Genomic DNA, 13,477 nt, shown 5'->3' with positions numbered 1-13,477 from the left:
TTTTTAGTTAACAATTTTTCTGTATAACGAGCCACATGCATTTTAAAATACAAAAGCATGAACTCATTGGACAGTGGGTTGAAGCAATATAAGTAAAAAAGATTTTAAAAGAAGATAAATAAAGTATACATAAACTTAGGTTCTTTCTCATTGTTACTTCTCATAGTCTTGTAAATAGCTTGAAACAATGATTTTTCCCTCACCCATTAATATTTTGTCTATGATACTAGTGCTGGTACTTCATAAAAATATTATGTAAAAATATAAATATATAAAAGAAAAAAGTAACATAATGAAACTACATGGATCCAATATCCAGTATTAACACAATCAATTTTTCTCTAAGTCTATACCTGATCTCCATCCCACACACCACCCTAGATATTTTTTCAGTCAAATCCTAGATATCACTTATTGCATCCATAGATCCTTTAGTATGCATGTATTTAAGATACTTTAACACTCATTATTCCTATGTTTTTATTATTCCTAAGGTAATTAATTATAATTCTTTTAATGTTATGAAATACACAGTATTCACATTTCCTCCAATACCTTATAGTACTTTTAATTTACAATCACTTTGTTTGTATCAGGAAACAAAGTGCATACTGCATTTTATTGGTATAGTTTAAATTGCTTTTAATTTATAAGCTTCCCATCTTTTTTTCTTATAATTTATTCAATAAAGAAAGAAAGGGCATTGATTATATAATAATTTTGCACCTTCCAGATTTTGCTTATTGTATTTTTTGTATCACTTAAGATGGTCTGTGTACTACTTTATTTCCTGTAAAATAAACTTACATTTTAGAAAGCTGATCAAATTTTGTTCTATTTTTTGATAATACTACTTCATAGGAGGAGTTGTGAGCTTCCTACTGTAACACATCAAGAGGTACATTATGTCTAGTTTTCATTCTTATTGTTTTTATTAAGACTGATCTAATCAGCTAGATTTTCCTTTTTTCTTTACTATCAATATGAGCTCAGAATGATACTAATATTTTTACTAAAATTAAAATTACTGAGAAAATTTTAAATGTCCTTGTCTTTTTATTCACCATATTATTTTAATTTTTTCATTTCTATTTTCATGTCTATTTATTTATTTATTTTTATTGTGGTAGGATATACATAACATTTTAATAATTTTTAAGTGTATCGAAAAATATAGAATATTTCATTAATTTTTCCTATCATCCTTGCACAGGATCCAAGTTAACCTTCTCTATATCATTCCAATTTTAGTATGTGTGCTGCTGAAGTGACACTTTGCATTTCTTCTTATCTTTAGAGTAAAAGATATTAAGGAAATATCTGAATATCTGGCTTGGTTTATATCACAAATATATTGCATCTTAAAATTCTATTAATGAATAGATCTGACATCATTTAAACCTTTTTCATTGAAAATAGGTTTCACTGTTTTGTCATTTGTCTATTTGTTGATTATAATGTTTATCAGTCATGTATATTTTTTGGACAAGTTACATAACTAATATTAATTTTATCCTTTATTGATTCTATTTCATTAGTCACATTTAGGACTTTTCCCTTCTTTCAAGTTTGTAGGTGCATTCACACATATTTTTTTTCTAATACTTGCAGTGTGAAGTTATCTTCTTATCTTTTCTTCATATAGCTATGACATTATTGCAACACTACTAATTATACATAATATTTTTTGCTCACTGATTTCTGATGCTATGTTTATAATATATGAAGTTTTTCTTTGCAAATATATCTATTTTCAGATTTTCTATTCTGGTCTACTCACATTCCGATATCTTACTCTCTTAATTATAGAGGACTCAAATACATTTCATATGGGGTGGGGGGTTAGAACACCCTTTTCATGGTTTACTGGTTTCTCTATTCTTTCTTGTCTGTCCTTTCACATAAATGTTATAATTAACTTTTGTAGCTCAAGAAAATAAAAAGATGGTGTTTTTATTGCAATCATATTCACTTTACAAATCAAAGATTTTTACTGATATTCGCATGCACAATTGGTTTTGTAGGTTCCTTTAGAGCGTTTTTATCAGATTTTGCAATATTACACTTACTTTATAACAAGAATTTGGAAGTTGTCTCTCCCTTTGTTTATGCTTTAAAATAGTTTAAGTAGTATTGGGATTATCTTTAAGTTGTTTAAAGCAATTCATTTGTGAAAGTATTTTGAGCTTAGGTCAATTTTGTCTTGATTTTGGCTGCTTGTGAAAACTTTCTCTGAGACATGATATTCCCTTTCAAAATGAAGATATAATTCTTAACGTTTTTCAGAAAAGGTTTAGTAACTTACAGTTTTTAATATTTATTTTTTGTCCTTGCTTTTGTTTTCATATGTATATATGTATATACAGATAGATACATAGGTAGGTAGGTAGGTAGGTAGGTAGGTAGATAGATATACATATACATATGAACTTTCTCTACTTTTTCTATCACTTCCTTCCTCACCCAGAACTACTGGAGGTGAAAGGCCTAAAAATTATGACATTGTTGAAAAAAATTAAGACACAAAGAAATGAAAAGATAGTCTATGCTCATCAATTGGAAGAATTAACACTGTTAAAATGCCCATGTTACTTAAAGCAATCTACAGATTCAATGCAATCCTTGTAAAAATCACAATGATATTTTTCACAGAAATAGAACAAAAAAAAATTCTAAAATTTGTATGGAACCACAAAAGACCCCAAATACCCAAGGCAATCCTGATAAGAAAATAACAAAGCTGGAGGTATCACACTCCCTGATTCAAATTACACTACAAAGCTATAGTAATCAAAACAGCATGGCATCAGCAGCAAAAGACTGACAGACCAATGGAACAGAGTTTAGAGCCCATAAATAAACCCACACATATATAAACAACTAATTTAACACAGAGAAGCCAAGAACATACAATGGAGAAAGGAAGGTCTCTTCAATAAATGGTATTGGGAAAACTCAACAGCCACATGGGAAAGAATGAAACTAGACCACTATCTTACACCATACACAAAAATTAACTCAAAATGGATTAAAGACTTGATTGTAAGACATAAAACTTCTAGAAGAAAACATAAGCAGTACATTGTTTGGCATCAGTCTTAGCAATATCTTTTTGGTTCTGTTTCCTCAGGCAAGGGAAATAAAAGGAAAAATAAACAAATGGGACTACATCAAACTAAAAAGATTCTGCACATCAAAGGAAATTATAAACAAATGAAAAGGCAGAACCAGGAGGGAAGGAGGGTGGTAGTGGGAGGAATAGGTAAAGGGGGTTAACTGTATATTGAGGGATAGAAACTAGATTTTTGGTGATGAGTATGCTGTAGAGTGTATATACAGAAGTTGAATTATAATGTTGTATATATGAACCTTACATAATGTTATAAACCAATGTACCTCAATAAAACAATTAATTAATTAAAAAAATAAAGAAGCATCAAATGGATCTCATGAATGTGATTAAAAGCAGATCAAACATAGGATAGGCTATATATTGAATTCAGAAATACACCATTAGAAAAGATATGCAAATTAAAACAAAGAGAGAACAAAGAAGACAAACACAACAAAACAAAACAAAACATAAAGGATACATGGAAATTGGTCAAAAAAGAGTCCCAGAGGAGAAGACGGAGAGTTAAGATAGAAACAAAACTTGAACAAATAATGGCTGATAATTTCCCATATTAGTTGGAAGATATTGCCAGCTAATTCAAGTGGGATAAATACAAGGAAAAACATATCTAGATGTAATATAATCAAATTGTTGAAAATCAAAGATGAAGTGATAATATTAAAAGCAGCTGGGAAAAAAGCTATCTGACATTTACTAGGAAAAATATATATAATTGGTAGTTAAGCTGTTAGTAGAAAATGGAAGTTAGGCAAAGATAGAAAGATATCTAAACTAAATCCAGTTAGTATGGGATCCTGGCAAATATAGTTTGCTGGATAGCTTTCCTCTTGTCCTCTCCCCCATATGGAGTAACTCAAGGAAAGTTCAGGAACCACATGAGAGAACAAAAAGATAAATTATTTGTACTGTGGAAAATAAGAATATTGACAGGTGAAATAGTTGCCTTAGGGACATATTCAGTGTTAGATTTTGGTGATACATCTCAGTGGAGATTTGAAGTAAGAAGGTGGATATGTGAGTTTAGATTACAGAGGAAATTCTTAGAATTCACACACAATATAATACCTTCTAAGAATAGGATGTAACAAAATATCTCAGATTGAGATAATTGCAAGATTGAAATTAACAATAGTTTTAAAACATAAAAATATTTTTTGTCTGATGTTCATACACTAAATTTTATATTCTAATTTGTGATAGATATTCTAGAATCCAGGAACATGGATTCCATGATTAAATTATAGCATCAAAAAACTGCATACACTGACACTGTCATATTTCCCAAGATTATTCCTATCCTGTCCATGATTAATTTTACTGAACTGTATAAATTTGAGAAAGCAAATCTAACCTAATTAAGTTGTTATAAAAAAATCATGTATATCATGTATAGTTTTATTGATAATATTATTTTCTAGATCACCCACTATTCTATTTCACCAGTCCTCTTAGGATAAATTTCCCTCATGATCAATGTGCAAATTTCTGTGTTCTCCTTTAGTAATTTCTTGCCTTAAATTTTACAAACTCTGAATCAAGTGACAATGTTTTCTCATTACGTTTAGAAGTAAATATGTTGCCTATCTCTTGCAGGCAGACTGGACTTCTCAACAGCTATTCTGTGCATTAAATTCATACTCAATTTGCATTTCTCTTTTTGCTGCCTCTATTGGGTTGATTTGTGTCCCCCCAAAAGATATATAAAATTAGCCTTAAACTTCAGGACCTCAGAATGTGACCTTATTTGGAAATAGGGTCTTTGAAGATGTAATTAGTTAAGATAAAGTAGAGTGTGCCCTTAATCCAATACGATTGGTGTCCTTATAAAAAGAGGGAAAACATGGTGCAGACACAGACACGTAGGGAGTATGCCGTTTATGGTAGAGGCAGAGATTAGAGTGATGCAGCTCCAAGCCGAGGAATGACAAGCATTGGCGTCATCACCAGAAACTAGGAAGGGGCAAGGAAGGATTTTACTTCAAGGGAGCATGGGCCTGCTGACACCTTGATTTCAGACCTGGTCTCCAGAACTGTGAGATCATACATTTCTGTTGTTTTAAGTCATCCAGCTTGTAGTACTTTTTTATTGTAGCCCTAGGAAAAGAATACGCTGCCTTTATACTCAATTCCTTCACTTATTTTTATTTTGTGTTCATTCATTGTACAATATATATTTTAATCGAATTCCCCTTTTAATGAAATGAGGCAGAACTCTTTTGTCTCTCCATTCACCATCCATCCTATACTATAAAAACTTAAGATGTGAGTCATACCTCCAAGTAGCTTCCTATCTTATGGATGTTTTAAGACTTAATGCCCATGAACATTAATGAAAAACATAAAATAATAGAAACCTAAATTATAAATTACTTGGAGCAAGCAACACCACTATAAGAATTTAGAGCTAGGATTAATATGTGTAGGCCAAAGTAAACAATAAATATTAAAAGTGTCAATAAGTCAGGATTTAAGCTGAAGCTTAAGGAGTGGTTAGGAAGGATTTCAGCTGGTGAAGAAGAGAGGATGTTATTTCAGGAAGGAAGCAACTTGGGCAAGGTTAGGGTGATGGGCAAGTGCATGGTGTAAATAAATGATGATGCCGACTCTAGAGAAAGCTCCACAGTTGGGAGAATGGAAAACAATCTTGTCTAAGTGGGAGATAGAAAACTTGCAGGGACCATGAAGAAGGAAAAACACAAAGAGAGAAGTTTAAATCTATTTAGGAAGGCAACTGGGAGCTCTTGTAGATTTTTTGAACACTAGTAGAATAAAAGGACCTAAGGGATATTAATCCAGAGATAGTGTGCAAGATAAATTCGAGTCATGGAAAGAAAAAAGAGCCACGTAAGAGTCAAGAGAAAAGAGCCTGAGAGTTACTTTAGAAAACTGGTTAAAGAATACAGACCTCTGGTATTCAGTGCCTAAATAAATGCTACTGACTTGGGAAGATCAGTTAAATTTTCTGAGTTTTTCTTGAAATTCTAATTTCTCTATTACTACTTAATTTCTCTCTTCCATTGTGATTGGATTTGAGCCATTGGCATCTATTTCAGGGATCTTTTCATTGATAATAAAAGATTTTTGCCTAACCTTGGAAGACCTCGTATAAACTTTTATTTTTAAAAGCACTTAACATCCATGGTGTATATTTATAATGCTCACTACTAAGGCTCAGTTTTGAAAGAATGCCAAGTTTGAAAGTTTCAGCTCTGTTATCTTAATTTCCAAGCTGTGTTAATTTTGCTGACTGTAGAATATTCCTTTCCACCTCATTATTGTCTCTTTTCTTGAGACTACTCTAGCTAGCATGTGTGTCTGAGATAGGTGAACTTTACTTTCTTGATGCTTTTTCCTTTGCATTTTACCTTCCTCATCCAATCTTTCTCTTTTAATAAATGTAGCCTCTTTTATACACAGATTTCAAGGGGACTTCTCATGGCATAATTGATTTTGAGGACTCTTTGGCCTGATAATTCTGTTTGGATTGAAATTTATGCAAGTAATTCGAGACATCACGCAAATTGCAATATCATCAGTATTATATGGCTTTTTTTTGAGCAGCAACACTGAAAATCCATTAGGTTCATTTTAAGAAAAAAAATTGGTTTTTGTAGACATTTTCATTTTTTGAATATAAAACATTTCTTTTTCATAAAATATATGTTTCTAATGAACAGTCCTTTGGGCTATTTATGCAAGTTTAGTTCAGGGAAAAGAAGCAGGCAGAGTTGAAATTGAAAGACGCTGAATATCCTATGTTCATTTGAGGGTCACTCAAGTATGCAGAAGGAAAAAGATTGATCAGGATTGAGAAAAGTGGGATGATTGAAGATTGAAAAAAACATATTCTACAACTAAAAACATTTCGGAGATGGTTTGTTTTAAGATATAAAGTTCTGATAAGTCTTTGAATCAGAGCCAACTGGGCATCTGTTCCTTTTGAAAATCTCCATTTGCTGCTGAAAAACCAGCCTAAATAGTTACATGACAATCTGTATTACATTTTGAAACTTAAATTCTTGGGTTAGTAATTTTGCACTAGGCATGTATTATCCTTGTTAGAAATAGTATAAATACTTTGATGGTACCATTTTTTAAAAAAAGTACATCCTGTAACTAACTTTTAGCTGTATCAATTGCATAAATATGAACTGTAATTAATATAACAATATAAACAAATATAAATTGTGTATTTGTAAAATTATATATTTTTTACTTACCACCTCTAAGAAACAAAATTTATTTCATTCTCTAGCAGGAGTCTTGCTTTATTATTTTGTCATGAAAAGTGTATGTAAAAAACCCACTCATACGATAAATATCTATTGTTTTTATATTTGCTAACATCATCTATTTTACATTATAAATTGTATGATGTTATAATTTGAAAATATGGCTATTTCCTTTAGAGGATATAAACTCTTGAAGGCAGAAGTTATAAGACCTTTAATAGGCAGTAGGATCTAACGCAATTTTACTTAGTGATCTGCACATGGTAAGCGCTTAAAACATTTATTGATAAGTGAATGCATGAATTATTAATGTTGCTTACCAATCTTTTTTTATTCTTGTGTTTGTTTCAACAGAGGGACATTCATCTTTAGGTGTTTAATTTCAATGAGTATGTCTTTATCCCTGGACTTTAAAAAGTTAAACCCAATTTAAAATTCTTCTACATTAGAATAAATGGATTATTTCATATAAATATTCTTAAATACGTTTTCCTAGGTTTTCCATTCCAGAGTGCATTCCAAAATTCTTGTGAAGAGCTGTGATTGATTTATAATCACTTTACTCACTCAGTTTTTGATCAGCAATTTTTGCATTTTTCTTTTAAAGAAAATAAACAATTTCAATAGGCTTGTGATTCCAAATCATTGTGAAAGAGATTTTTGAGGGCTGATATATTCTTATGATAACCTGATGGTATTTTTGTTTGTTTGTTTGTTTTGGGGGGGGGGGTCATGCTGCGTGGCTTGTGGGATCTTAGTTCCCCAACCAGGGATTGAACCTGGACCCTTGGCAGTGAAAGCATGGACTCTTAGCCACTGGACTGCTAGGGTATTCCCACCTGATGGTATTTTGGATGACTCTATCTTGATTTACAACGTATGAACATTAAGGGCATGTATAAGGTGGAAAAGGACTTTCACTTGATATCTTGTCATAGTGATCACTGAGTACTATTTAGCAAATTCATATACCAGTATTCATGCAAAATACCAATTTAAAATAGTAGTTCTTAATGGGGGGTGGAGGGCACACATCACCATAGCCTGAGGGACTTTTTGAAAATATAATGAACTCCACTAGAAGACATTCTTAAAAAGACCAGGAATGGCACTCAACTTGTATGTAACTGGAAATTTAACCCACGGGATTACTATGCAAAGCCCTGTTATAACTACTGGATTGTAGGCATATGATGCTCATACTAGAAAGACAAATTTTTATTCCAGCTAAGTTGGACACTTACGTAGGTTCATATAATATCATTCCCTTGTCTGTGGTTTGATACTATAGAAGTCAGGCCAATAAGCTAAATAATCAATATATCTTGATGATGCTGATAGTATTATTTTTCCAGGCTGGGTGTGGTTTTATTAACGACAAGCAAGAAAAAGCCAAAATTCGTAAATATTAGGAAGATTTTATAAATATTCATATGTAAAAATATACATATGTATTTTATAAATATACATATGTATTTGTATATACATACAAATTCAGTTTACATATCTTTAAACTGAATTCTAGACAATTAACTAATACTCTGAAAGGCTGCCAAAGCTATAACCACTTCCAAGTAGGTAAGTCCTTACAAAAACAGTAATCATGCTTAGTCAAGACTGTACTAGGCTTTGCACAGCAAATTGCAACTAGCTTTGCACAGAGCAACCACTGGGATTTTAGACTTGATTCCAAGGCTGCCATCCTTAGGCTAGACACACAAAATCCAGCATCCCATATAGGGGTTAATGTGAAGTCTAAACAGTAACATATACTACTAGACAGTGACTAGCCAATGTAGATGTCACCAATGACATCTCCCGTTTTATAGCTCAAACCTGAGACAGACAGAATAGGGAAAGAGGCAGGAAGAATGGTACAGATATCAAGAGATATAAAAAAACAGGAACTAAAAATAATGAAGGGACAGATTCCAGTATTTGCAATTCCAGTGTGCAAAATGCACAAGCCACTCCTACATTGCTATATACCATCTCCTAATTTAGAACCTCTCTACCTTTTCCACCGTGAGACTCCATGCATATACTCATATCACAGGGAAAAAGAAATATAATTCTTTGGCATGTGTTAGATTATAAAACATGATAGTACATAAAATAAGTTGTATGACTCCAGTTAGGAAAATGATAATTTTTGCCCTGAACCAATGTAAGAATAAATCATCAAAAAACTAACACATATAGATAAATACCCATGAGAAAGATTATGCCTCCTGCTGGATAGGACCTTAATATTCCCCTCAGCTTCACTAAATTTTATACAGGTTTCTCCATGACTTTAGGCTCCTGACCTCCCTTTTCCTAGAATATTTACTTTAGAAATCTTGTAACTGTAAATTCTTTCTTTAACTCTTTGAGATGTAAATCTTTTGAAAGTTCCTTGCCAGGTTTACAACCCAGGAAAGTCTTTTTCAAGTATCAGGAAGTATCCTTTTGAAATGTAATCATCAAGGAAGATAGGGCCCCTGCTTCCAAGTTTCCGTGGGAGAGTAAAAGCCTAACCTTGGGTTGACCTTGCTCCAAGTTCTGAAACTACCTCCTGTCATGAAGATAGGAGGAAATTTACTTTTCCACTGAGTAAGTCCAATTAGCAAACACAGGTGACCTATGATTCCTCCCATCCCAGCTCTTAAAAATTCACCAGTCCTCTTGTTTATTGTTTTGTTTTGTTTTTTTCACCAAAGTTGAGTTCAGACTATGTTCTAGACTCTTTCCCTTATTGAAATAGTCTTGAATAAAGTCTTCATTGCCTGTTTAACTTTATCAGGTACAATTTTTGCTTTTTATAATGCTGTTTACAGCAGAAACCATAAAATGAAAGATGTCAAAACTATGCTAAAGTCATAGATTATTAGCAGAAAATAGGGAGAAGTAAGATGATATGACCAGGAAAGTTCAAATCATAAGGAAAGTTGATTGGGGAGGGAGACAGTGGTCTTGAGGCAGGAGATAGATGCACCCCAGGAAGAACATTTTCTCCCCTGTGGACAGAAACTCTATAATAGCAGAAACTCCATAAAAGCAGGATGATGGAGGAGGCTGGGCCCTGCCCAGACAAGAGATAAAAGACCACATATTCCTCATTCTCGAAGTCAAGGAGACCTCTCCAACTACACATGTGCAGAAAGGTTCCTTGGAGGTCAAAAAGGAAGGGGTCACCACCTCATAGTAAGTGATGTCACCTACCCATAGGTCTCTTCACTAGAATCCATCTTGGCTAAGAGATGCACAGGCACACAGGGGAGGACCCTGAGATATACCAAATACGGACTCAGAACCAGGCAAAGCAAGATGATTGGTCAAAGGAAACCCAGAAGAAATGTCCCATAAAAGTGATTCAAACTGCCATGAGGGCACGACTCTCTCTCTGAGCCCACCCGTGTGTCTATCCACACATACTCTACCCTTTTTTTTTTTCTCCTAATAAACCTTTTACTTGTTTCACTACTTTCTGTCTTTGTGGGAATTCTCTTCTGCAAAGCTGAAGGGCCAGTGTCTTGTCACTGACTACTGCTCTCACTGCTGCTGCCCGACCTCAATCTCTGGCTGGAAACCGAACCCTGCTTCAAGCCGCTGCAGGCCGAGGCCACCAGAGATCAGCCTCTGCTTCTGAGGTGGCAAGTTATCATTTTTCTAGAGCTGCACTAAATAACAATCAAGTTATTCCTGAGCTCCTTAAGGCAATTTTCTATGATTTGTTGTGCTAGATTTCAAAGATTATTTACCTCTACTATCTTTATTCCTCCCTAAGAATGATTAGCATCAAGTCCCAGAATTCTCCTTCCACAATGTGAATGAAAGTTCTCAAGTTTTGGCAAACTGTTCAGCATTTTCAAGGGATGGAGATTATTTAAAAAGACAGTAATTGCCAGACGCATAGACACTGTAATGAAATTTAGAGGCTACAGCCACAGCGGTCTCTCTCTCCCTCCTTCTCTCTTTCCCAATTTCTATTATTGGGCAAACACACTTTCTCAGACTTCCTGTTTATTTACCTTATCCTGTTTCCTCTGTGATGGGGAAGTCTTTTGTTCTTATAGTGTTTATAACTTCTGAGCTAGAATGAAAAGAAACTCCTTAGACCCCCTAGACTAGAAAGAAAAAGCATATCTTCATATTGTCCTGACCAAAGAGGACAAATGAAGTTTGGGGACATATTCCCATAAGATAATAATAATGAAGATTTTGATCACTTTTGACTTTCTAAAGCTTTTATTTCCTCACCAATACTAATTTTTCATATCTTCTTACCAAAAAGCAAATATCTCCAACCGCAAAACAAAACACATACACACACACCATGACAACAATTAATAAGTAAAATAAAAATTGTTTTGAGGCACAGATGCTGAAACATTCAATACTGAATGTAGTTACATTGAACCAGGAATCAAAAGAACTGGATGACTATCTTTAGTGTTATGCTTAAATTCTGTACTGGCCAATATCACTAATGAACACAGATGCAAAAATCCTCAACAAACTATAAGCAAACCAAATTCAACAATACATTAGAGGATATATCCCATGATCAATTGGGACTTATCCCAGTGATGCAAAGATGGTTCAATATCCACAAATCAATCAATGTGGTGTACCACATTTATAAATTAAAGAATAAAAATCATACAATCATCTCAATAGATGCAGAAAAAGCTTTTGTCAAAATTCAACATCCATTTATAATAAAAACTCTCAACAAAGTAGGTATAGAAGGAACATACTTCAACATAATAAAGGCCATATATGATAAGCCTGTGGTTAACATCACACTTGATGGTGAAAAGCTGAAAGCATTTCCTTTAAAATCAGGAACAAGACAAGAATGCCCACTCACCACTTTTATTCAACATAGTATTGGAAGTCCTAGTGACAGCAATAAGAAGTAAAAAGAATACAAATTGGAAAGGAAAAAAGTAAGACTGTCACTCTTTGCAGATGAAACAATACTATATATAGAAAATCCTAAAGATGTCAACAAAAAACTATTAGAACTCACCAATGAATTCATTAAAGTTAGAGGATAGAAAATCAATAAACAGAAAATGAGTCACAGGTATGAAATACTTAGTGTGGGGAATATAGTCAATAATTACATAATATCTTTAGTGACATAGTAACTAGACATTGTGGTGATTATTATAAACTGTAAAGAAATACTGAATCACTCTGTTGTGTTACAGGAACTAACATAGTGTTATAGGTCAATTACACTTTAAAAACAAATAAACTAACAAACTCATTAAAAAAGAGATCTGTTTTGTGGTTACCAGAGACAGGAGGTAAGGATGGGGGAATTGAATGAAGACAGTCAAAAGGTACAAATTTCCAGTTAAAATATAAATAAGTACTAGGGATGTAATGTACAACTTGACAAATGTAAATAACACTGCTATATGTTATATATGAAAGTTGTTATGAGAGTATATCATGAGTTCTCATCACAAGGAAAAATATTTTTTTCTATTTCCTTTATTTCATACCTATATGAGCCGATGGATGTTCACTAAAATTACCGTGATAATCATTTCATGATCTATGTAAGTCAAGTCATTATGCTGTACATCTTAAATTTATACCGTGCTGTATGTCAATTATATCTCAATAAAACTGGAAGAAAAAAATAAAAACACAAAAGAGAAAATAATGAAAAATATATCAAAAACAAGCAACTAAAAATGATCTAAAGACACTTTTATGTAGAATACTTAATAGGGCCTTATATTTCCATATGTCAGCTACGCAGTTAAATCTTAAAGCATTTCCTATCACCCTGTGATTTTAAGGCAAGATCAACAAAATAGAATGCAGAGACATGAGATAAATGAAATTCCAAAATGGATTTAGTAGTTAAATATCAAATCACTTCAAATTGGGGGGGAACCCACTTCAAGAGGGTTGTTTTAATACATGAGGTTCAGCCTTATGACTCATGATAGACATAGAAACAAAAAAGATAGATAGATGTCTACTTCACTCCTTACACAGTATGAAATGCTAGGTGGATAATAATTCAAAAATTAAAAAGGAAACCATAAAAGTACTAGAAGAAAATATTGGAGAATCTAATTTTATATATATTAGGAATAGG

The 13,477-nt window shown here is 32.9% G+C and overlaps 1 non-coding gene across 1 annotated transcript; it reads right to left on the bottom strand.

Moving 5' to 3' along the window:
- Positions 1–1,167: 1,167 nt before the first annotated feature.
- Positions 1,168–1,274, bottom strand: LOC114237840 (U6 spliceosomal RNA). The gene has a single exon (XR_003623313.1). It is a non-coding gene; the product is annotated as a U6 spliceosomal RNA (small nuclear RNA).
- Positions 1,275–13,477: the final 12,203 nt, after the last annotated feature.

The sequence above is a fragment of the Balaenoptera acutorostrata genome, chromosome 2 (genome assembly GCF_949987535.1).
Source record: "Balaenoptera acutorostrata chromosome 2, mBalAcu1.1, whole genome shotgun sequence".
In the NCBI taxonomy this organism is placed as follows: domain Eukaryota; kingdom Metazoa; phylum Chordata; class Mammalia; order Artiodactyla; family Balaenopteridae; genus Balaenoptera; species Balaenoptera acutorostrata.
The sequence above is the reverse complement of the archived record's forward strand: the minus strand, read 5'-3'. Positions and strand labels throughout refer to the sequence as shown.